General features: G+C 35.3%; 1 protein-coding gene across 1 annotated transcript in view; it reads left to right on the top strand.

Moving 5' to 3' along the window:
- The window catches only part of LOC118271857 (MOXD1 homolog 1), a 78,201-nt gene that overhangs the window by 3,470 nt on the left and 49,821 nt on the right, over positions 1 to 24,910 (top strand). The window contains exon 2 of the mRNA XM_050693621.1: positions 13,238 to 13,277. The gene's annotated coding sequence lies outside the window, so the exon portion shown is untranslated. The remainder of the gene's footprint in view (positions 1 to 13,237; positions 13,278 to 24,910) is intronic.

The following is a 24,910-nucleotide window of genomic DNA, read 5'->3' as shown; positions in this document are numbered from 1 at the left end:
TTTCAATGCTAGCCAACAAAACATCATTCGGTTTTTCTTACGATTGATGAGATCACGGATGATTTATGCAAGATTAGCAACTCAGTAGTAATTTTATAGCTCTTTGAGAAGCCAATTATTGTCAGTTAAAATTAGTACTGATTACTTAAGTGCTATTTTTGCCGGTGGTCTCTGCCTCGTTGGTCGAGTGGTCGCAAGTGCGACTGCCTTACAAGGGGTCTCGGGTTCGGAGTCGGGTATGTTACTGGGCTTTTTTCGGTTTTTCGAAAATTTATCAGTAGTTAGTAGCACGGAGTCTGGAATTGTGTCCAGTATATGGCAATAGGCTCACCCTCTATTACATGGGACTTATAACACAAATGTGAAAAGTGGGTGTACATTATAATATAGCGGCATTTACTTGCTTTATGTGCACCTCTGCCTACCCCTTCGGGTATAAAAGGCGTGACGTTGTGTGTGTGTGTGTATTTTTGCTGTAGAATCGTTGTAGTGATAACTCGATGGAACAATAAAAAAAAAAAACTATTTTCAAATTTCAATGGAATGATCTTTGTTAGTTCCGCTAAAATAGTTGGATAATAGTCAACGTAAAATAAATTGTGTTATTTCAACAGCTCTTTCTATTTCGATTCATTGCAAAATCAACCTTAAAATAATTGCGGTAAGACATTAACTTTTATTCAAACAAATAATAAATATAATTGAAGATTGTTGTTGACAAATGGTTTTGTATACAGGTTGTTGTCAATTTATTACTCCCGTTAAACAAAACAGCCGATTGCCAAAGATATATATTTTCATTTCCTTTCACAACTAATAATGCTTTGGTACTAATAAAGACTTTGTTTTTCTTCTAACCCCAATCACAAATATCTTCATTACCTAAACAAACCCTACGTTCTCTAGATTTCTAGGTAAGATTTGTTCCGTCTCGGCTCATTACTGAAATCTTATTAGTTTATTGAACCTATGCCAAGGATAGAACACAGCTGATGGGCCGACTATTTATTTGTATTAGATCGTAGGCCGAACATACTTAAAGGTATATAATTTACATACCGAAGTAGAAATAGTACGCGCAATGAGTCTGTCTGCACCTTTCAAATACAAGGAGTTCATTATGACGTCTCTTTTTCGAAGTTGTTTAGATAAATACGTGTTGAAAATAAATTTTAGGGCATTTAGCTTCTAGAGTAGTTATAATTTTGCACACGCTTTATATAAAATGTGTCAATATTTTGTCTCTTTTATTCAAATGACACCATTTTTAATACTGGCTGAAAATCTAATTGATAATAGAAGCTATTGAAATTAAAATTAGTTATTTGTTCTAAATTCAAATAATTGCCGTGCCGTCAATTATTTAGTATCTTGTACTGTTATATTTTTTTTTTATTTTATGTCACGCAATATGTTAGTTTCCAACTAGTTATAAATACTTTTATGGATTTTGTAGGAGATCGCTACTTATGACGTCACGAAAATCATCAAATAAAAAAAAATGCTAGATAAATAAAGAAATACAATAATGAAAGTACGATTATTTTGGGATATTTTATGGTATTCAAATGTCAAAATAATTTATTTTTGACCTAGGATACTACCCAATTTGTAACAGCAACCGCCTAACTAAGCCTGATACATTGCAAACTTGCCATTGATGTTATCATTAAATATTCCACGGCAAAATTAATTTGGAAGCGTAACATCCTTCCTTATGAGGCAAAAACCAAGTGTAGGGTGACCACAATGATAATAATTAAAGTTTGTGCCTCACAAAACTGTTAAACCAGGTAAACGAGCCGTGGTACTCAACGCGCCATCCAGATAAGCTAAACAGTGACTTCCTGTATGCTAGTGTGGCCATACCTACTAATTATACGGGACTGTCTACCATTATTTTTTATGACGGTGTCACGAATAAAAATTATGTTACTTGATACCACGTTTTGTTTTCGTTGTTTTACGGTCTAATTCAAAGGAAAATAAAGATGACGATTAATGTTATTTTCATTACAGCTTATAATGAAATGTTGTTTTAGAATTTACGGCCAACGCAACCCAGTGGTCGGATACTAATATGCAAATCTTGAACTCGGATTTCCTGCCATTGAATTTTGACCTTTAACCACACGTTCAATATCATTACAATGCAGTTTGTCTTAGTATATTATGTTCTTTAGGTTGATAAGTGAGTTATTGGCTTGTTTGATATTCCATTTGGTCGTGAAGTCGGTTATAAACGCCCCTATGGAAAATATGTTTGACATGTCTTATCAAGTTCTTCGATTTGTCGATTCACCTCACGCGGCTCGATTACGACTCGCATCAAGCCGCTTGTCGTGTGTGGGGAGAATCGGCATGTCTAGCCAAATTAGTCTAAGGAGGTTTTATTTTGGACTTGAATAAATTTATTTTATTGTCGGCCTTAGCGTGAGAATTGTTTTTTTTTTTCAGAGTTTTAAATTACGAATACTTGAATACGAAATTTTAATTGTGGTAGCTCATAGCTTGGTAATGTGCGGTAAGTAGAAGTGGGAGCAGTTTTTTGTTACTATTTCGTGTTAATATTTTAAAATTAAATTCCTTTTCTGAAGAATAATCTCGTGTAGGTAATAACGCAATGTAATATGTTTTTCATTCACTGGAAGATGAAACGGAGGCAGACATATTAAAAGTAAACATATTTTAATTACAGTGCTTGTATTATCCTCGTGTGTCTATTGTTTTATATGAATATGTCTTATAGAAATATTTTGCATACCATAGTAAAGGAATAAGATAAATGTATTCATTTATTTATTTCTCTCATTATCACTTAATAATGTACAGAAAACAATTTGGATGCAATAAACTTGAGACTGGTGTCTGTTGTAGGTAAAACCTGTCTTACAGATCACCAGGCCAATCCATCGACGCAATACATTGCTTTACATAGTAAATTGCATGACAAATTTTAATTAAATTGATGAATATAATAAAAAAAATAGGTATAACGTAAGTAATAAATATCACAAACAATATTTAGTACCAATTTTATACCCGAATAATTGAATAAAATATTTTTTCATGTTTATTCCAATTATGCGGAATAGTGGAATAATCCCAAGTTCACGGGTCAATTTGGTGTTAGGAGCGTGGTGGCGTTGACTCGAGCCACGGCCTCGACCCTGCGACTCTCAAACGCAGTATTTTTAGTTTTCATTGCATACCTAACGAAACGTGAGTCGTGAGTCAGTAGGTATTTGCTTTTATAATACTACTAGCTTTCCGCACGCGGATTCACACGTGTTTTTTAAGGGGTTGGGGGCAGATTTAGAAAGAATGATTCATATTTGTTAGATACAAATAGTCCATAGGTATACCAATTTTTAGCGTGTATCTTGAAAATAGAAGAATGTTTGATATAATTTTCAAACCCCCATTTAAGGACAATGGTTAGCAAGGGTTAGAAAGTGACAAAAAGTAGCCTAGATGTCACACTCCAGCTTCGAACTAACTTCACACAAAAAATCATGACATAAATTCGCTTCATTGTGATTTGAAGAAAGGACAAACAAACAAATACATTTTTCTATTCATAATAAATTCCAGGTTTCGTTGAATGTCTAACTGACACTTTTCATAGAGAAAACGTCTAGTAATACTTTATCCGACCTAAGAATACCACGCATAGGCCTCTTGTTTCATCATTCCATTTAGCACACTCAGGGAGGCCTTAGTAATAGCAGAAGTATTTCTTATTTGTTTTTATTGTACGCTGAATTTACGTGCTAACGGCGTAGAGTTAAAGTAGCCGGTGATTAGGGCTATGATATATCGTGCGTGATAATAAAAGGCTGGAATGTTCAGTCGTAAAGCTAGCAATTTTAGTTGGAGGCGAAGACAGCAATAGTATTGGGAAGATAAAGAATTTTTACTGGCCCTACGTTTGATTAAATTACTTGTAAACTGATATTTGTGACGTGTTTTTAGACTAAACTGTCTGCCTGTGCAATATCTAAATCCGTTCAGACGTTTCGAAGTGATTGAGTGACAAACAGCCATCATTCTTTTTTTTTTTTTTTGTAAATAGCGTTGCCCCACGCTAGGATTTTCTCTTGAGTCGTGGGTTTACAAACATACAAGTTCACATACACATGACACCCAGAACAATTTATGGGGCATTCAAAGAGTTGCCGTACAGTCAATTCCTATGTATGGAAACCTACATAGCGCAGATACTAATGATTCTATTACATTAATCATTAATGAACATAAGGAGACATGACGAACGATTCTCAGCCCAACGATAAACGCCCAAAATAAGAATGTAAAAGTCACTACAAAATACTTTAAATAACAAACATCTTAAGCTTCAAAAACATTCGCAAAACATAACCATGTACACTGTTTTCATTTTGTACTTATACCTACTTACTTACTAAAACGTATTTCCGTTGTGAGACGGGCGGATCAAAGAAGTCGAGAGCAAACATTACATTCCCGTATCGTTTGTAAGTCGTATGTATGTCATTTGTATAGTCGGGGCACAGGTTTAGCTCTCGATTTATTTATTGGTGAAATTTTTGCGGGTGATTTCGTGTGTGGGATGCTTTTTGTTACTCGTACTTAATTATTTTGTGTGCTTCTTTGATTGACTGTTGGTTCGAGTATAATGACAGCGAGAATGTTATAAAGGCATTTTTTGGGACATTCTTATAAAGGTATGCTTAATTTATTGGGATTAAAAAAATGCTCTATCTCAATGGTCGAGTAAATGCAAGCGCTATAAAATAGTTATTTTTTGAATTTTGATTTTGCGACTTGGTAAAAAGTATCCTCGGGCATCCGACGAAGGGTCACCCTATAAATTAGATTTAGACTCAAATGCTCATAGGCTTCTAGCGTTCCTAAGTGGCGAAAAGTGGGTGCCATATTGAAAAAAGTCACCTCTACCGATAGCTATCGCTTCGGAAACCCAGAAGCACTTGAAAACAATATATGCGCAAAGCATGGATTGATTTCCCCTTGGCACATTGCCTGTATAAAATGACACGGGTTATTACAATTACACTACTCATATTAATAGTGTGATAGCCAGGTGTCATTAAATTAATAAATTAAATCCAAATACAATTTATCAGTATACTATGTATTATAGCGTGACGTTTAACTGACCAGCTGATAGCCAGTGCAAATGTCACAGTGACCCTTTCATCGCCTGACCCTTTGCCACGTATAATATGTACCTACTTACCCACGAGTAGATAAAGTCAGTGATTCACTGTATTTTCCCATTCATTTTGCTGGCAGGATTTAATTAATATTTTTGTGCTAGCTACGTCATTGGCTGGTTACAAGTGTGACTATAGAACAGGACCCTTAGTATGAGTTTGTTTTACGTTGAACGAGATGGAAACGAGACGAGAATTAGGTGCTCTGATTGGCCAGCTCCAACGAAGTAAATATGTATTTAAATAAAAATAAGTATGTTGCCTATTTGACGCAGAAATTTGATGACCTCATAATTAGCGATCTCCTACAAAATTCATAAAAACGTATCGTTTTTGATATTTCGATAAAAGTATTGAATTGAGTAGTTGGAAGGTGGGTTGAAACTTGAAGATCACAGTATAAACGATTTCTCAAAGAGCACTACTACTGGTCTTTGTTTAAAGTAGGTAGGTAGTTTGATACCCACTGGAAGAGTGGCAGGTGGAAAAACATATTTCACTCTATCATTAACCACACATCTTTCATTAAGCTGTTACATATCATTTAATACGCAGTTCTAGTTTCCTATAAAGATCTCGATTCGCAGGAAGCACAGAGCACATGAATATTAAATATGGCCGCCAGCCAGCAACTACTTACGAATGCATTATGCTCTATCAATGAACTGTGAAATAATTATGAATGGGCGTTGTTTCTAATTGAACGCATAATTTTATTACTCTATAGTCAGACATCTGTATTATATTTTCCAATTAGTCTTCGTATACACATACATATACATATCAAGTTGTACATAACCAGTATAAACTGACCTTGTATTGTGCGGAAAGTTCTTGCACAGGGAGATCAAGATAAAATGGTTTTGTTTAGCTTGATTGTTCGCCGGGTGTAGTGTACAGCATGTTTTAATTACGTGTTTCGTTCGTAAAGGTAAATGAATGCGTTTACTTTTTTAATATATTGTTTTTACTATTAATGTGTAGTTGTTATTAATGAAGGTATACTCTGCTGTGTATTTTTTACAGGAGTTGGATATAAAGTTAATATTATAATAGGGATGATGACGGGGTATGAAAATAAAAAATCTAATTAGTCTGTTAGTTTGGTATTGAAAAAAAATTAGACACATATATATTTTTTTTATTTTGTCATATTTATAAGATAACAATACTTAGATATTAATTACGAGTTTAGGTGGGAGAAAATACGTAATTTCTACGTAAATGTACCCTAGAAGTGTAAATAGACTTTAGACTTCACGTGACTACATACATACACATGTGATTAAATAATTATTTATGAACTCTTTATAAAGTATCCAATGATACCTAACGTGAAAGGGCATCGATAATTAGTTTCTTATCGTTACACTTCAGTAAATAATTCAATGAGGCTTTTCCGTTACTTACTTTTTACGTAGAACTCTGCTTACCCAACCATGGCATATAATCGCGAAGTCTTATAAAGCTTGCACCTAAAATACTTCGAGGTATTCCTCGAAGCGCAACTGTTTTGAAGCGCACCTCTCCAAGCGCACCTATTTTATTCCTCGAAGCGCACCCGTTAGTTGCGCTTCAAGGAACTATTAAAAATATTAATTTTTATTTCCTCGAAGCGCACCTATGTTTTATTTTCGACTAGAGAGGGGATGCTAACTGAAACTATCGATAATAAGATATCGATAATCTGATATACGTAGCGCTATCTATGAGCAAATAAGGTTAAACCTTCAAAATTAGTTTCTTGTCGATGTATGACATCGCAAAATGAAATGTTCCGCTTGAAACCGCCAATCAACGACTTTTATTAGTTATTTTATACAATATTCAAGAACTCTGTACTCGTCGACCATAGATTGTTATTTTTTTAATAATGTTCCTAATGAGTGGACAAAGACCTCAACCGAAAGTATTAGTATAATACGTACACTTTTTAATTTGTGACAATATGGAGCAGTGTACACATATGCGCGCGCACACACACATACACACACAGACAGACAGACAAGCCGTAGCCATTTTGTGCGGGAACTGGTGGATGATATTCATGAAGAATCCATGTCTACCTTGGACCCTCTTCCCGAGCTTTATAAAAGAAAATTGAACAATTTACTTGACCAGGGAATTAATTTGTCACGCGAAATACCAGGATTTAAAAATATTAAAACTGGACTGTATAATAAACGGAATAAAAGTCTTGGACTTCAACGTTTGTTTGGGAAATGTCCAACAGATGTTCAAGTAAGTAATAATAATTATACGTATTATACTAATACTTTCGGTTGAGGTCTTTGTTCACTCATTAGGATCATTACTAAATGAAAAAACTAAAAAACCCGACTGCGTTTCTTTATAATATAAAAATGAAAAAACCTTAAATAAGAAAGTCATGGTAAAACTGAAGCAGTCGGGACCAATTCTATATCTGAAAACTTAGTGAGGGCACATACTGCTGGCTTTCTAGAATGGGTCCCGACTGCTTCAGTTTTACGATGACTTTCTTGTTTTAGGGTTTTTTCATTTTCATACGTAATACGAATCAAACGACTCCTATCAAGCTGAAATCCATCGAGTCCTTCAGGCTAGAGAGTGAGCAATATTCGAATTTGGCGCCAAAAATCCACCATTTTGTTTTTTTTTTTATTATTTTGATATATCCAGTGTCACTCTCACAGTAAATACGAATCTAACGAGACCTCTTAAGCCAAAATCCATCAAGCCGTTTAGGCTGCAGAGCGTGCCAAACAATTATACATACATACATACATACTCTCGAAAAACATAACCCTCCTTCTGGCGCTGTCGGGTAAAAAATAACAATCTATGGTCGACGAGTACAGAGTTCTTGAATATTGTATAAAATAACTAATAAAAGTCGTTGATTGGCGGTTTCAAGCGGAACATTTCATTTTGCGATGTCATACATAGACAAGAAACTATTTTTGAAGGTTTAACCTTATTTGCTCATAGATAGCGCTACGTATATCAGATTATCGATATCTCATTTTCGATAGTTTCAGTTAGCATCCCCTCTCTAGTCGAAAATAAAACATAGGTGCGCTTCGAGGAAATAAAAATTAATATTTTTAATAGTTCCTTGAAGCGCAACTAACGGGTGCGCTTCGAGGAATAAAATAGGTGCGCTTGGAGAGGTGCGCTTCAAAACAGTTGCGCTTCGAGGAATACCTCAATACTTCGATTTAAGATTGTGAAAATATCAAATTACACAAAAAAAAACTTGTCGCACACAAACACATCAACTTCCTTATTTAAAATTTAAAAAATAAAATGTAAACTTACTCCAACCGCTAAAAGGTTTAAAAAAAGAATAAACAGGTTTTCTATTTTTAAATTAACCCTAGCGTAGCGGTCAGCTGCGCGAACGCAAGGGTTGCCTCCGTTTCCGCTGTTAAAACTAACTAAATTGTAATTTAAAAATTCTTAAAATAGCCCAAATCTTTCATTTGAATATGAACTTTCACACTTGTAGATAAGGTTGAAAATAGCTTTATGTAAATTTGGTGTAGTCCGTCTAGTATTTAGCAAGTAGGTCGGTCGGAAACATTAATTTTATTAGCTTGAGTCATCGTATCTATCAAAATTAAGTGGTTTTTGTATTGATACAACCATATTTGGACAGTACGATGTTACTCTGTGACCAGTGTCCCGTTTTTATGCTTATTAAATATGGTCACCCTACTGAACCGAACAAAAAATTATATTTAATTTAATCAATTAATTTATTATTTTCGATCCTTTTTTGGTGCTAGTAAATTGTTCTACGGCACTTTGTGTTTTAACGAGGAGTAATAGAGTTTGAATTCAATTATCCTAATTAAGTCTTTCTGGAGGAGTCAAAATTAAATATCGAAACATTTTTGTGATTAATTTATTGGTAAAAAGTGAAGTAAGCTTTAGGACGTAGATAATAGAGTTGAATGTGCTGTGTTACATTTGTCTATTGACCCTTTCCACTCCTGTAGGTTTTGTAAGAAACAACTAAAGTACTACACATTTGGCAGAAGCAAGGCAGAGTGCTTTCATTCATGTGTTTTGGCGTAATTGTGTTATAGGGGTTGTGTGCTTAAGTTGTAGTATCTTTATTAAAATTATGTCTATACGTGGGTTTTACTTCGGAAACAAAAGTATTTTTCTTAGGTACTTATGTTATAAAACCACAATCTTCTACCCACCTGTCAACTATGGAGGTTATGAAAAACTCTTGTGTATAGGAGACCCATAGTCCAGTAGCGGATTACCACCAGCTATTGACAATGATGACTAGAATTTACTAGGAAGTAAATTCCTAATAGTCTGGCGCTTAAACACGAACTCAACAAGACAGACAATTAACAATTACTGGCTTATAAATAGTTAATAGCTTATTTTAACTTATTCATAATTAAATTATGTTAATTAATCAAATTCTGAGTACCAAAAACAATGGGAATGGAATAGCTGAGGACATTATTTCCATATATTCGTCTCACATACATAATTATTATAATTGTATGTGTGTATATATCTACCTAGTTCCTGAACGCTAATTGTCATGAATATTTAACGAAATTAATTTCATTTTGTCTATTTCTTTATGTGATTTGGTTTAGTGATTAGTTAATTGAGTATTGAATACATTTTCTTGGATTTTTAACGTGAATCGCAATGCAACAAACACGAATTGTATATAGAAAAAAATGTTTTATTTCATGCATAACCAGTTTCAATAAAATGTAAAAAAGTATCTAAATATAAATCTTGATACAAAACTAAGTTTGTATCTTCATTCTTACTGATATGAACTAATAAATCAAACATATATTATTAGCTGAAGTGCTTGTTCAAAAATAGCCAAAGTCCCATACAAGTTGGTCAATCCCCTTTGTTTCAAAAGGGTTATTTCTAGTAAAGACTGCACGATTGGCGCGGTGACTGGGCAACCGGCTGCCGCGATACGTGTAGCGCGTTCCATTCCCGCACGGAACAACACGTTTTGTGAACCACAAATTGTTGTTCCAGGTTTGGGTGTCATGTGTATGTAAACTTGTATGTTTGTAAACGCACCCACGACACAGGAAAACATCATAGTGTTGAGCTAAGGTTTTTTTCTAATGAAAAGAAATATAAAGATATCCTTCTTTCTACTCTATCTACCCCTATCCTACCTAAAACCTTATTTAATGTTTTATACTTAATGCCAAAGAAACCGCGACCTAAACATTAGCATGTAGTGTTGTACTTATAAATAAAACAAAGACAATGCGGGTACAACATACATCACATAGCTATGTAAGTATGTATGTTACTGCGCATTTCACAAATCAAATATGTATATGTAAATAAATAAAAGTTTCTGAATCACAATGTGACAAAGGGATAAAGAAATAGCGGGCTTTGTACATATGTAGTTATTTGCTGAAAGAGCAACTGTTTTAAATTGTTTCTGTATGTTTTTAAGAATAGTATAAAAAAAACAGCGTTTACAAATATACAAATTCACATACACATGATACCTAGACCCGAAACTAGAATTTGTGGAATAAAGTGTTGCTCCGTGCGGGAATCGATCACGTTGCCCAGGCACCGCGCCATCCGCGCAATCAAATCTACTATAATTTTCAAGTCTTTCTTTAGTTTTTTTCCAAAAACTCTTTCCAATAATTTTAATGACCGGCTACTGTTACTCTGCAGTAAAAAACGTTTATTTGTCGCAATTACCTACTTAGGTACTTAGTGACTCATTTCTCATGATACTTCAACCAATAAATAACTTATCCATCTTGCACCTACTATAAATTCTTTCGTTGCAATTCATATCTTCTATTGTGCAATAAAATGTGTAGGTTTTGAGTGATTCACTTGATTTTATATAGGTTCAGTCATAACTGGTAACTAAATTAATGAATAGTAGTAACAGAAATTAAAATATACGTGGCGACGCGACATCAAATAAATACGAACAAACAAACACACTTTTGCATTTATAATGGTATTAACGTAAGGATAAACAGATGATAATCCTATTACCATACACGATACAATTCAACACACCGTGCTACGTGCTAAGTCTTCAAAGTTAAAAAACCCTTCAAATATCATCTACAAAATCTGTAACATGCCATGTTAAAACGAAGGAGACCAAACATCAAACAAAATATTTCCCATACATGTTTAGTGACGTGGGAGTGGCGAGGTGCTAATGATAACAAGGATACTCGTATACTCGTATCTAAAGCCTTAGTTCAAGTTTATTTTACATTCAACAAGCTCTTAAACTTAGCTCTCTGATTGGTTGATTCATTGGAGCAGGCCAATCAGAGCGCCGAACGCGGTAACGTTCCGATCTTCTCGAACGTAAAACAAACTTCTTACTAGGCCCTCTGACCCTTTTGGCTTACTACGGACAACTTATGAATGAAATACCTGTTCCGATGTTCCGATCGAGACCTTTTGGGCGCACCGGATTTCTGAATGGAGTTTTTTGGACGGTGCGCGGTTTTAAAAGGCTGTGAGGGTCATTTGGGTCGTTGTAATTCTTGTCTTTTGAATATTTTGTTTGAGTATTTTTGGTAAGTACTCGTTTTGATGTTTAAGTTCTAAGTTCGGATGTATATTGAGTCGAATTTGATTATTTGGTAGACATTTTGGCAGTTAACTTTCTAAATAAATTAGCAAGTAAGTTAGCGACTGTATGCAAATGGAGCTCGATTACATTATCTATTTCCATTTCATCTCTCATCTAGTTTTCGTTTTCAATGACGAAAGACTATTCGACAGGCCAGTAAACATATTGTACCTACATTAAATGCCCTGTAGCCCAATTGACGTAAGACAAAAATCAAACATTTTACTGATATGTAGTTAAAAATATCTACAAAGCTCAAACAACATGACTGTCAGTTATATGTTTACAACAGCCATAATGCGATCGAGAATTTTCTTCCATCTCAAATTCCAAAGGGACTGTTGCCTAGCCTGAAATTCTCATACATTTCTGATATGAATTTCAAATGTAATGTAATAGTTATCTACTGAGTAAAACACTTTATTTTATTGTGGCGTATCTAACAGACAAAGAGCTTAGTACGAGTTTGTTTTACGTTTAACGAGATCGAAACGAGAGCGCGTTCGGCGCTTTGATTGGTTGATTCATTCGAGCCGGCCAATCAGAGCGTCGAACGCGCTCTCGTTTCGTTTTCGCTCAACGTAAAGCAAACTTGTATTAAGGTATTCTTTAATAGTTATGAGAAGGTACTGTTATTATTACACCTTGTAAAACTGATGAGTAAAGAGTATTGCTGGGTGTACTTGAGAAATATTGATTCGATTACAATATACAATGTTGCTATTTTCTATATGTGAAAATGCTGATGGGCTATGGAGTCTGTGGAAGCGGTTTGATAGCAGTTATCTAAAGCAAGATCTTTTGAGGAAGAACTTCTATTTCAAAAACTACATTGCATTCGTTTTAGTATACCTACTATTTTGCTGCTTTCAAAAACTTCGTATAAAACAGTATGAGTATTTTATTTTACTGGATAGGTAAAAGGCACATTGGGAACTAAGTCTATCATTTATTGTCATGCAAATAGAAGTTTTAAAAAGATGATCTTTTGTAAAGAAGTAACGAATATTCTAAAGGTTTCCAGCGGCTTAAAACTTGAAGAGGTTTCAAGCTAATAGCTTCTGTAGGTCGGTACATACATTATAAAGTTAATACGAGACCAGACGATTTCAAACCGGCGAAATTGCAACCGTCCCTGCGTTAAGCGAGGCTCCCCAAATTGGAAGCTTAGAAAAAGCCAGACGTTAATGTCAGAAATGAGGGGGTTTGAGAGTCCTTTTAACGTTTCGGGTACTTATTTCAGTAAACGCTGACACGAGGCCCAATATTAGGGAGAAACCTTACCTCATGTATCTATGTCTGCGGTATGTTTGTTAAGGATATTCTGCCCAAAAATTCCAAAATGGGAGCCGTTTTTGTAATGAGATTTTCTCTAACACAAACTTTTTTGTTCCAGGTCTTTGGTTAGTCCTTCGAGATCCACCTTTTGTCTCTTGGTAAGCTTTGTTTATTTATACTTTAATGCCTAAAGGTACTTTAAACCTTAAACTCTCATTTTAATATCAGATTTTGTAATTGTAATTAACCACTCAGTACTTCTATAATATTTAAGGTAGAAATGAAACTAGGAGAGGCTTCTAATTACTTTGCGGGAGATAAATCTCTTAGCATTAAAATTCAAAATGTTCTTAATTGTTTCCTGCGGAAATAAATAAATAGAGTACCTATGTTCGAAGACTATTATTTCGGCATCACTAAAGACTTTATTGAGGAAGCGGATCATTATGGTAGGTGTCGACTTAATAACCTGTCACTGTTGCAAAGTTTAATCTTGAAATTCCAACCGACACGTTTTTGTTAACCAACCTGCATACATTGACAACAATTATGTTTGGCTTATCCGGATAAAAAATCGTTGGACTTATATGGGCTCATGTTAATAAATTAATCAGTATAAATAATCTCTTTAGCTATTCGACTTTAGTTTCGGCCAAGGTTAAGCAAAAATTACGATTGCTTACATGTTTTTGCGCATAAATTCTTTGTTCTCGCTTAGATTGGAATTTTTGTGTAAATAATGGCGGTTGGGCCGAACCGAACCCTCTTCGATACGAACCGATAAGTCATTTGAAATTTTTCAGGTCACCTCTAGTTCACCTTTTTGGAGTCCCAGACGATTTTGTTTTTTTAATAAAGACAGAGTCTTCGTTTACTGTGGCCCTGTCGGTTGAAGCATGTGCTGAGTCGGCCATACATCACTCATGAACTTCGAGCAATTCATAAATTCAGCGCTAATGTTCTTACATTGCCATCAATGACTCATATGTTTATTTCATAACATCTTGTAAGTACATGTCGTGACCAGTTAAGACATGTCGTGAACTTGACTGATCTTAAACATTTGTCCTCTCTATTAGATTGTATGGATTGAAGTAATTACTTTAATTAACCGTTGACAAAAGTGTGAAGTGATATTAATGACGGGAGATGATGAAGCGTGTGAATGTTCTATGGTAAGTTTTAATGTCTTTGTCGTCCATATTTTTTGTTAATGAGATAGGGTTACGTCTATTGACGAAATGTTTTATGGACATTATATGAACGCTTAAATAAAACTGACTCACTTTTTACAATGTTTATACAGAGCTACGTCAGATACTTTGCTCAAATTTCTGGTGTCAAAATTGAATTTTCTCGATATTTATTTTCCCCGTTCATCTCTCGCTCTATTTTTTCTTTATCGAAAGCATCGTGGGCATAAAACGACCCATTACCCAGTTGTGACACACCGCTCGCAAGTTAAGATAAGCACTAGTCACATTACGTTACTTAATCGGTCCCATAAACCCATGAAAATATTACTTACATTGATTTAAAGACAGAAGTCGTTGACAGCTTAAGAATCTCGTTTCTTTAATATATACCAGTTTTGGAATTGTTCGAACCAATTACTTGTTTTGTACGTTTAATCTTTTTCCGAGGAAGTCACTGATTAACAGGTTTTTTATTATCTTTATTAGTAGTTGCCTCTGCATATCTAGTTCTGGACCCGAGTGATACTACTTCGGGTTGTTTGTTTTGATTTTTCATCTATATCTACTACTGTCCGGTCAGTAGGGAAACAGGTTTACATTTTATTTTCGGTCTCATCAATAAATTAAACTTTCTTTCATAACAAATTTTAACTTCTTCGTATCACGAATCGTCAAATGGTTCGGAAAATTATTCTATTATTGGAAAACTTATTTTGTACTCAATTGGCTATAATGATGCTATTTTGTTGTCATCGATTCTCGCTTTATTTTCGTCCAAAGCCTCGATGTCTTAATGCGTCGTAAAAGAGGGATTGTGAAATAATAAAGTTAATCCCAGTTTGAAGTTATGCTTAATCATTCTGTCCCTAATAGATCGGTGGTCCATATATCACCTAAAACAGATCTAGGCTTTAGTAAACATGTGTACATAATTTAGAATTAGATTTATCACCTGCGAAAGGAAGGGAATCGCGTGGAAGCCCTCGTTAATAATATATTCTAAACGTGCGTAATTCTCTGGGAACTGGAACGCCATCTGCTATGTTCGGCATAAATTACCGACACAACTCCAATCACTATGTGGATTGACATCGATTTGTAACCACGAAAGGAAAATAGACAACAAGCCTTTTTCTTTAGCTCTGCCAGTAATCGGTATTTGCCTAATTCGTCACTGGTGTGTTACAAGATCACGTTCTGGTACGCTTAACATTACCAAACTTTAGTCAAGAATTATTCAATCCTGATTTAATCTCTGCTCATCTATTTAACCGATATTTGTAAACATCGATGACAAAATAGCATTGTTATTGTTTTGTCTACCAGCGCCCGTTATATTCGCGTCATCGAGACACCGTAACCGTTTCATTCTTTACTTAATTCCAAGTCTTACTGAAACGATTAATCGTATCGAACTATAATTTTCTGCATCCGTATTCCGTTTCTTATTTCAACAACCTGATAATTTTAAAATCGAGTAAACGGCTTGTGTTCATAAAAAATATGGATTGCTCGCTCGTAATGACCCCTTGCGGAGTTTCAGCGGATATCCTTTACACATGTTCATATGTTTTAGATAAAACAAAAAGGCTGCCTGTGCTAATATCTGGCTACCGTTTGCGTACTTCTTTTTTTTTAAGTTTTTGCCCTAAAGGTGTTTGCGTGCCGAAAATTATTTGAGGAAACATCAAGAGAAGAGTAAGATTTTCATAATAATGAGGCGATTTGTTATGTAAATTGAGACTCGCCGCTCATTTGCCTTAAAACAGTGGATCGGTGGAATTAAGGTGATTGGTTTGGAGCGTGCTCGTATAATTTAAAATAGGAAGTCTGCGTGAGCACCCAAACCGCAGGAAGCGAAAGAAGTGTGAATGGCTACCGGTTTTGTATCCTTACTAGGTTTTCTTTTTCGGAAATTAACATTTTAACTCAACTTGCCCATTTTGGCGGCACAAATTCAATTTATGAATATTAAAAAAGTTTTTTATCAGCACCATATTTATGATCCCTAAAGCGTACTTCGTAAGGTTGATTTCAACTCCAGAACTTATTGAAACAAACTTGGAAATCAATATTCAAACAAAACAAACCTCATTATTAGAGGCATAAGAATTTGAGGCGAGTGTTTTTTTCTTTTTCAATGACTACCTTGGGAGCTGGGCATGTGGCGGGTTAACTGCTGGTCAAATCACCGTTGATGATGAATGATTACTGAGATTCCATTTAATGATGGACTCGGACACCGACTTCCAACTGACAACATAAAAAGACAGCCACAAATTGTTCGAAGAGTTTTTTATACACTTTGTATTTTGTAATGAAATGTGTAATCTTTCTTTGTAGTGCTATGATGGATGAATCGATTACAATATATTGAAGGTACGCTTCTATTTTGATGGGTTCAATTTAGTAAATAGATGCTACTAGATTGATTGATTTTGTATCTTGTCTAGCGAAAATAACACGATTTCTGTATAAAACTAAATGTTTGTAGATACGATTACTATTAAAGCAATTTGTTGTAGTTCTTTGTTCTTTTAAGTATGTAGCATCCACTTGTATGATTAATAAATCAATTTTAACTACAATTAATAACAAGCAATTATTAGTATACTTGGTATCGTCTTATCCTTTAGCGAGAAAACAACAGATTTTTGTAATTTCGGCTCGAAAAACATAATTCACTGAACAGGTAAACCTGATCCATCCGAAAATCCTTTAATATTAAGTTATTTAATTAGTAACTTGATCTCCTATCCGAGCTTGACTGTGTAACATGACATGCCGCCTCTTTTTTTGAAGGAGTATGTAGAGATATAATTACAATAGGTACTTTTGCGTCAATAGGCGTCGATGATCAGTCTTAACTGGCAAAAATGATTGTCTATCAAATGTTACCATCCACTTTTCGGTCATTTATGAGTTCTATTGCATGTACATACATAGCCTCACGCCTGTCTCCTATGGAGGGCCATAGGAGAAAGGCGTGAGGTTAGGCTTCTACTAATCACTAGCACTGGTGGAAATGGACTCAGCTAAGCTATACTTTTTTTTATATGGAAAGATGTGTGCTATGGATGTGTGCTATGGATGTCTTCACATGCTCGAACTGCGTATCTTCCTCGCACAGCTACATAGCTTAGTATTGGTGGAAACGGTCACATAGTTTCACAGCTTAGCTAAGACATCTTCGTAGCATAGCTACATAACACATCTGATGGAAAAGCAACCTTATACTTACATAGTAAGAGATTAATATTCAAGTGAAGTCGTAAGTAATCCTTAACTCTTAATAAGACAGAAAACTGATTATAGATTCCTTCCTTATACCATAAGGTAAGCGTTATGCAAATAGTGATGCCGAAGATACGTGTATATGGAATATCGTAGTCTATTTATTACCTTAGTTGTTCTATTAGATCTTGTTAAAAGTCCTGTCAGGTATTTTTGTAAATGTGCATATTAAATTGATCTTTAATATGTAAGGCTTTTTGTCGGGTTTTAAATATTGTGAGACATACCAAATCAAGTTGTACTGCTTACTTATGTAGCTGTTGTGTAACGCTCGAGGCGTTATCGTACAAGCTACTCAAAATTATGAGCTCCTGCAGAGCTTGAAACTAGTCGAGAGTAAGTACACTGTAATTAATAAAATCGAATATTTTTGGAGGAAGTGTAGTACTGAGTTCATCTTCGATAAAACTCTACCCGGCTCATAAATAAAGGCAGCTGTATGTCCAACCGCTAGATAAAAGAGACAAAAAATGTATTCCAATTAGGACCTATAAAAGATAACCTTACTTTTTTTATTGGAACCAACACACGTATCCTTTATAAACTCATTGTTTAAACTTCTTATGTAAATGTATTAAAATATTTATGTTAATACAACAATTTTCGATCATCAGGGTGTTGTCGAACATCGATCCCGACATATGTATGTGATTAGGTGTCTCATTGTTCAAAACTGAACCGTATTGTTTCATCATATTATTTTGATTATGCATGACTGATTATGAAACAATAGGGTCCATTTTAACACTCTGTATGATGAAATGTTTGTCTGTTTGCTTTTTTTTTGAGGGGTTGTTTGCTTAGCTTTTGGTTTCTCCTTGAGACTATCGTTTATTGGGGCGGTTTTAGATTGAGATATTATTTTAATATTTTATTATGTGACATGTGCTATGTGAATAATTTCTTTATATTAACAGAACTATCTTGCAATTAATATAAAAACAAATAGGTATTTGTTATTTTTTACACTCACTCATTAAGCAAAAGTAGGTAAGTAATATTTGCTTTCAAAAACACTATCTTAACATTTCACACTTAGTCTTGCATAGTTTAGAAACGAGTGTAATAATGCACACATTTCACAGTCACAGTTTTGTTAATGGCCTTGAAAAAAATGCTGCGCGTGAGCAAGATTTATTTAAAATCTGCGCTAGAGCACGGTCACAAGATGGAATTGTTTCCGTATGTGTAGGTACCTAGTGCCTAATTCTCACGGTGACTCGAAATAGGTCGTTTGCATGCTTTAGATTTTATTTAAATCTAAATCCGCTTAACTTAATTGCCTCATTGTTTGTTGCTGTTTATTTTGAAAAGATTTTTAATCTTTAAGGATTTTTGTATAAAAGCTACTATCATATAAATTTCGTAGTCACTTGAATCGTAACAAATATCAATAGATTTTTAGTCAGTAAGACTCCGACATTCACTCTCGCCTCGCTTGTGACGAGCGAAGAAAATGGATGAATTTCCCTCCTTAAAAAAATCTCACCATGGTCGAGTTTCATTTATTTATTTATTTATTTATTTATTTATTTCACACCTTACATCTACCATTACAGGACATGCCTAATGCGGCAGACAGGTTCTTATTACACTACTATTCTACACTAACATAAATAACACATATATAACAAAACAACATATTCTATAGCTACTCAAACTCATAACTTATCACCCTATAAGTGGCTACAGTGAAGTCATTCAGTGAGCACGAAAACAAATCCAGGTGGTTGGCTATGGCATTCATGTATTCGTGTAGTCAAAACTTATAAAGGTCTGCTCAATTTGCCGTAAAGTCGCCTGCGCCGATGATGCCTCTTATTAGACGAACTACTTAGTACATCACTCCAGGAAGCAGACACATCCCATTATTCACAATGGCTGAACAATAGGAGCTCTTTGTTTCAAGATATTCCCGGTACTTCAACCATTTTGGGCACATCACGTGACAGCTTCATAAAGATGGGTGGCCATCATAAAGTGAACCCTAAAACCAATAACAATCACTCACTTCTTTAAATCCATAATTTAAAGTATTAAATCACATTTCGAGTTAGGAACGCGGCCGTGGGCGAATGAATGGTGCGCAGGAGTTTGTTGACGGATCTGTCACTGAACGAGTTATGATGTAACTTTGTTGGGAACTAGACGGGTTATGCCATTTAAACTTAACTGCTCATTTCTCGTTTGTTCAGATTTATTGCCATGAAACATCCATGCTTTGTGATTTTGCGAAATATTGTTATATCTTCCAGGGAACCAGCTAATGTCTCCGATGTTTTACCTTAAATGTAAGAAACAAGCAACGTTTGCATTGTTTAAGTTTTGGAGCGAAAACTATAATCCCCGTAATAGGTATCGCTGACTCAATCCTCCGTTTAAGAAGCCTATCACTATAAAAGGCCGCCGCGTCCAAATTAATTCCGAAATCTAATTTGCTGTTCTTTCTCTCTTGTTTCTCTTAATTCTCTGGAGGCTAATAGAATTAGGTGTCGGTTGAGTTTGTGGGCCCTATCGTCAAAACAATTCGCAACTTAAATCAGGGCGACGCTTGAGAATCTTAACCAACTTGAAAAGTCCGCTGCCATTGTATCCCCACAGTCGCCATTCACTGGTTCTCATCAAAAACTGGCAACACCGCAGACAGGTGTGTTCCCGTCGTGCCCCTTTTTTTCAACGTCCGTTCCCGTATGAAACTCTCCAAACAATGACGTTAGTACAGCAAGAAAGTACATTGAAAAAAATGTCTTATGCCCCAAGAATCAAAGTTGAAATTCGTCTGCAAGCCCCAGTGAAGCTGTACAAGAGTTACAATGAATGGATCGTTTCCCTTACAATGTGCTGCAACGGTTAAAATTTTGTGGCCAACGAAAAATCAAGTTTACGTGCACGGATTAAGTTTTGAATTAAGTTGTGCGCAATCAGAGTATCGTGTATCCTTCATAATTGTGTTGTTTTTTAAATTTATTTTGGGAATCTCCAAATCAGGGCTCTTATGTTCGTTATTGTTATTCAAAGGGTCAATCAAATCGCATGAAATGCTTCTGTTGGATAACTGTTATTATTTTTTTATGATGAGACATAAATCATTTTTAATTAAAAACCGAAAGATGCACGCTGAAAGTTATTAAATCTAAGGCATAAGACACTCGTAAAACTTTATATAAGAGAGACATTTATCTAGACTACATTGTAGAAAGCGTGTCACAATCAAGCCACAGCAACAGTGTGAATATTAACAGCAACAAAAGAACTAAGATTATCAACAGCAATACGATCTCAAGATTTCTAACGATACAAATGTTTTTCACGGCGAAATCCGTTAACGATATCAATTTCTATGCTTCACACACGGTAATTAATTACTATCTTCCGCGTGATTGGAAAATTCTCACGGTTCAAAGCAAAAGTCGCTTTGTCGGATACTGCACTTAACACGGCAATTTTGTCTTGATTGATCGCTTTGCAAAGGCTCTGCTATTGCGGATCACTGTCCTTCCTGGGTCAGAAAAATGTAAAGCTGCAAACTGGATTGGAGTAAGTAAATTGCCGTATGGATTTATCCTTTGGTCTGACTACGTCTCATGAAGTAATCTAGCCTAAGACCACCCGCATCGCCTAATTTGTAACGAGTTACGGTGACCGCAGCACAAATACTGATCCTATACCCGGCCAGACAAATTCAAAGCAAACTTTAATTAGGATAATGTGATACATAGAATAATTATGATAAACAAAATGTAAATACATGAATCACTACTCTATATAATTCCCAAAAGCCGAGTCATGAACAGCAGAATTAATAAACACAAGCGTAATTATATCGAGCACATTTTGAATTAGATGAAACCTTTAATGATGCTCCGGATGTGAAAGTTAATTAGGCTGAATTTCTTAAGAAAATTTCTAATTATGAACTCTTGGGGCAATCACCTGTCGATAGCTACGAAATTGACAGGCACAGCTACTTCATTAGCCTTGTGTACGAAGTATTCTTAAGCTCCAAGTGAAGAATCAAATCTAAATTGCGGAGAGCATTGAATTATAAAACTATCATTAACGTGGGATGAAGATTCGGCATTTGCATTAGTTATGCGAACAAAAAAAGAAAGGATGTGAAGCCTCGTGGCCGATAAAGACGAATATCGCATGACTCAAATAAAAACCAGTCATCGATTCGTGAAAATAAAAAGTAACTGCTTTAGCATAATAAAAATAACTGATGTTATGACACCCACTGGGAATGTAGATGGATAAGTTTTCTGCACTTCCTATAAACAATCTCGAAGCCAAACTAGTATTTATGAGCTCGGCAATAGATTGACGATCTCTGCCTACTTACACATCTATATTTTCGGTACCTAGGCGGATAATTAGTTATCCTCCATCTCGGATGTAGAAGCTAAGAGCAAAAAGTCATGAATTTTTTGCGCGTCCATTTAAAACTAAATGTAGTTTCGTTTATGATAGATGACCAATTATACTTTAATGCTAATGAATGCTCTTGACGTACATTTTAATTGAAAATGCAAGAAAAAATACACATTGTGTTCCGGAGTTTACTTAAATTTTTATTTTGCAAGGCATTATACGGCTCTCTATCTCTGGGGATGCTACGGCAAATGGAAGCAGTCTGAGTAAGAATTTTAGATTAAGCAAATAAGTGTGTTCCGAACAATCACAATTTGGTTCACTTCGAGGAAATTCCCTTTAGATTCAAACAAATATCACAGCGTTATAAATTATGCGTTTGGATGTGCCCGGTAACACTTGATGCTGGTACTTCCGCTATTATTATACTCGAAAGGGTTGAGTGTATTTGTTGTTAAAATATAACCGTCATTGTCATTTGGAGTGGTTTTGTTACCTCATTATTTATAGCTGGGCCCTTTATGAACACAAGAGGATGCTCAAAATGTTTAAGTTATATTGTCTTCAGGCCCAATTAATGAATAAAACAAATGAGGAGAATTAAATAAATCTTTGACGTCGGTTGCGTTCTTGTTTTTGTCTGTAGACGTAATAACACTAATATGAATTAGTTCTAGTCTTTTGTTCTAGATTCCCACCGCTTTATTATCTATAGGTTTATCTAGTCTGAAGTTAATTTATTCAAGTACATCGCACTGTTCATAAACGTTTATACTTCTCACTGTTAATACGACTCGGTAATTCAGTACATAAACATTTCAAACGAGTTGAAACGTAGAAAAATCTGTACAAGATTCAGTCTCACCTGTCCATTAACCCTTTGAATAATTTCTGTGATGCGCTAAACGATTTACGATAGCGTAGCATGCCGAATTGGAAACAAGGCCGTTTTGGAAGAGTGGCGTGCTCCGAATAGTATTAATTACGGAATCATTGTGGCCGTTTTGCCACGGAACCTCTGTGCCGGCCGTTAACGGTGTCGGCGTGAACGAAGAGGGATTAGAAGCATGCGCCGCCGCAGCTGCCGCGCGCACGCACTACTTACTTCGTAAATCGATCAATAAAACTTCTCCACAAGTGTCATCAGCTTTGTAACGTTCCTCTACACAATGTGCTCGTGACTGCTGCTTGGCAAATTAATCTTTTACGCGTTTACAAGTCACTTTTTTCGTACTTGCAATATATTTTCAGTAAATAAACTATGAACGTTTCGGTTTTCGTGGAATTTGTGACAGATATTCTGCGTTTTTGTGCAACGAGTTGATAAAAACTATAATAAAGCATAAAACTGAGTACTAACCTGGATCATCCATCAGAATTTTTACTGTACTTAGTGCTGAACCGTAATATTTCAACTTTCTCGACAATCCCTCATGTTTTAAATTCCTGTTACTCGAACAAAAGTATGGCGTTGATGTTTTTGTCTGTTCCAGTTTGCTTATGCTCAGTGGCCGGTGGAATGTTCACGGTCCGTGGCTTCTTTCGAAACAGTCTTGGGCGTGCTAGTGCAAATGTTTTTATATGGATATGGTTAAATGGATTTGTGCCGGCGTCGACGTGTTTGATCGTCTGATTCCGATCCAATTTTGCTCAGAGCCTTTTTTAGATACGCGGCTTTTTTCTCACAAATGTTTGGCAAAGAAAGTGGAACACCTGTGCTGTATATGTTTAGTTTCCTCACACAAATTGAAAGCGAAAGTGTGAATTTACACGTTAAATGTGATTAGTATGTGTGTACAAAATGATTCCAGATGATTGGGATTTCCGTTTCGAATTACTTTGTTTACTTTTATCGCGAAATATTTATCGAAATCCTATTAAATCTGTTGGATGTAAATTGCTTGCGATCCTAGCTTGTTTTAGTATTTAGTAAATCCTTTGGAATGTCAGGTCGTGATAGTGCAGGTGTAGGGGCGTTGATCTCTTCACGGTGCTCGTGCTTACTTCGGGGGCATTCGGAATCACCCGTGACTCTCGAATTTGGAATCAGCTCGCGATTGGTCGTCATTATCGACGAGTCATGTATACTTTTAAATTTCATTCAGCTTTTCGAATGAAGCGTGCAATAAATCATTCATAGTAAACGCATGAGTAATATTACTCACAAGTTTCATATTTGTTTTCCTTTACTTTCCCGTGCTAAAGGGACTAGTCCCTTCAACAGGTATTATCGTAAATCCCAATTCTATTGTCCTGGATAGTAAACAGAGTACCTTAAGTGCAGTTTAGCATAATTTCATTCATCAATTATGTATGATATGCCAGAATCTCTAAGCGGGCTTGCAAGTGCCTCAACTATTTAATTGAAAATGAAGTGGCTTGGGATTGACGATCAAAGTTGAACCTTATTGCGATGGTTTTGAAGGCTAATCTATAACAAATTCTATTGTTTCTCATTTTCTCACAGTCTCATTATTCTCGTGTATAATTACGCTTCTGTTACTTGAGCTTTTAAGCGAATTCCCATTGTATCTCCAGTTTCTGCGTTGTCAGCGGCAGGAGTGATGTAATTTTGTATTTAATGTCCACTACGTGGTGATGACTCATTGTCTGGAAGCTTGGCCGTGTTCATACTATGTCGGCTTTCATTACCTTTTTTTAATCGATGTAGGTAAAGGTACCTAACGCTTTAATCGGGTGGAAGAGCGTATTATGTATGCGTCTATTCTTTCTTACAATGTCTATTAAAATTTTCATTTGTTGCTGCACTAAATTCATCAAAATCGATTCAGCTATTTAGGTATGCAAGTTTCAGAAATATGCTTACATTTATAACGAGGTGACATTTGTATTTTGTTTTTATTTTTCTATCTTGGATGGCAACCGAGTCTCCAATAGGTACATTTGTGCTCTTTACGTATTTGGATAAA

The sequence above is a fragment of the Spodoptera frugiperda genome, chromosome 5 (genome assembly GCF_023101765.2).
Source record: "Spodoptera frugiperda isolate SF20-4 chromosome 5, AGI-APGP_CSIRO_Sfru_2.0, whole genome shotgun sequence".
NCBI classification, from domain to species: domain Eukaryota; kingdom Metazoa; phylum Arthropoda; class Insecta; order Lepidoptera; family Noctuidae; genus Spodoptera; species Spodoptera frugiperda.
The sequence above is the reverse complement of the archived record's forward strand: the minus strand, read 5'-3'. Positions and strand labels throughout refer to the sequence as shown.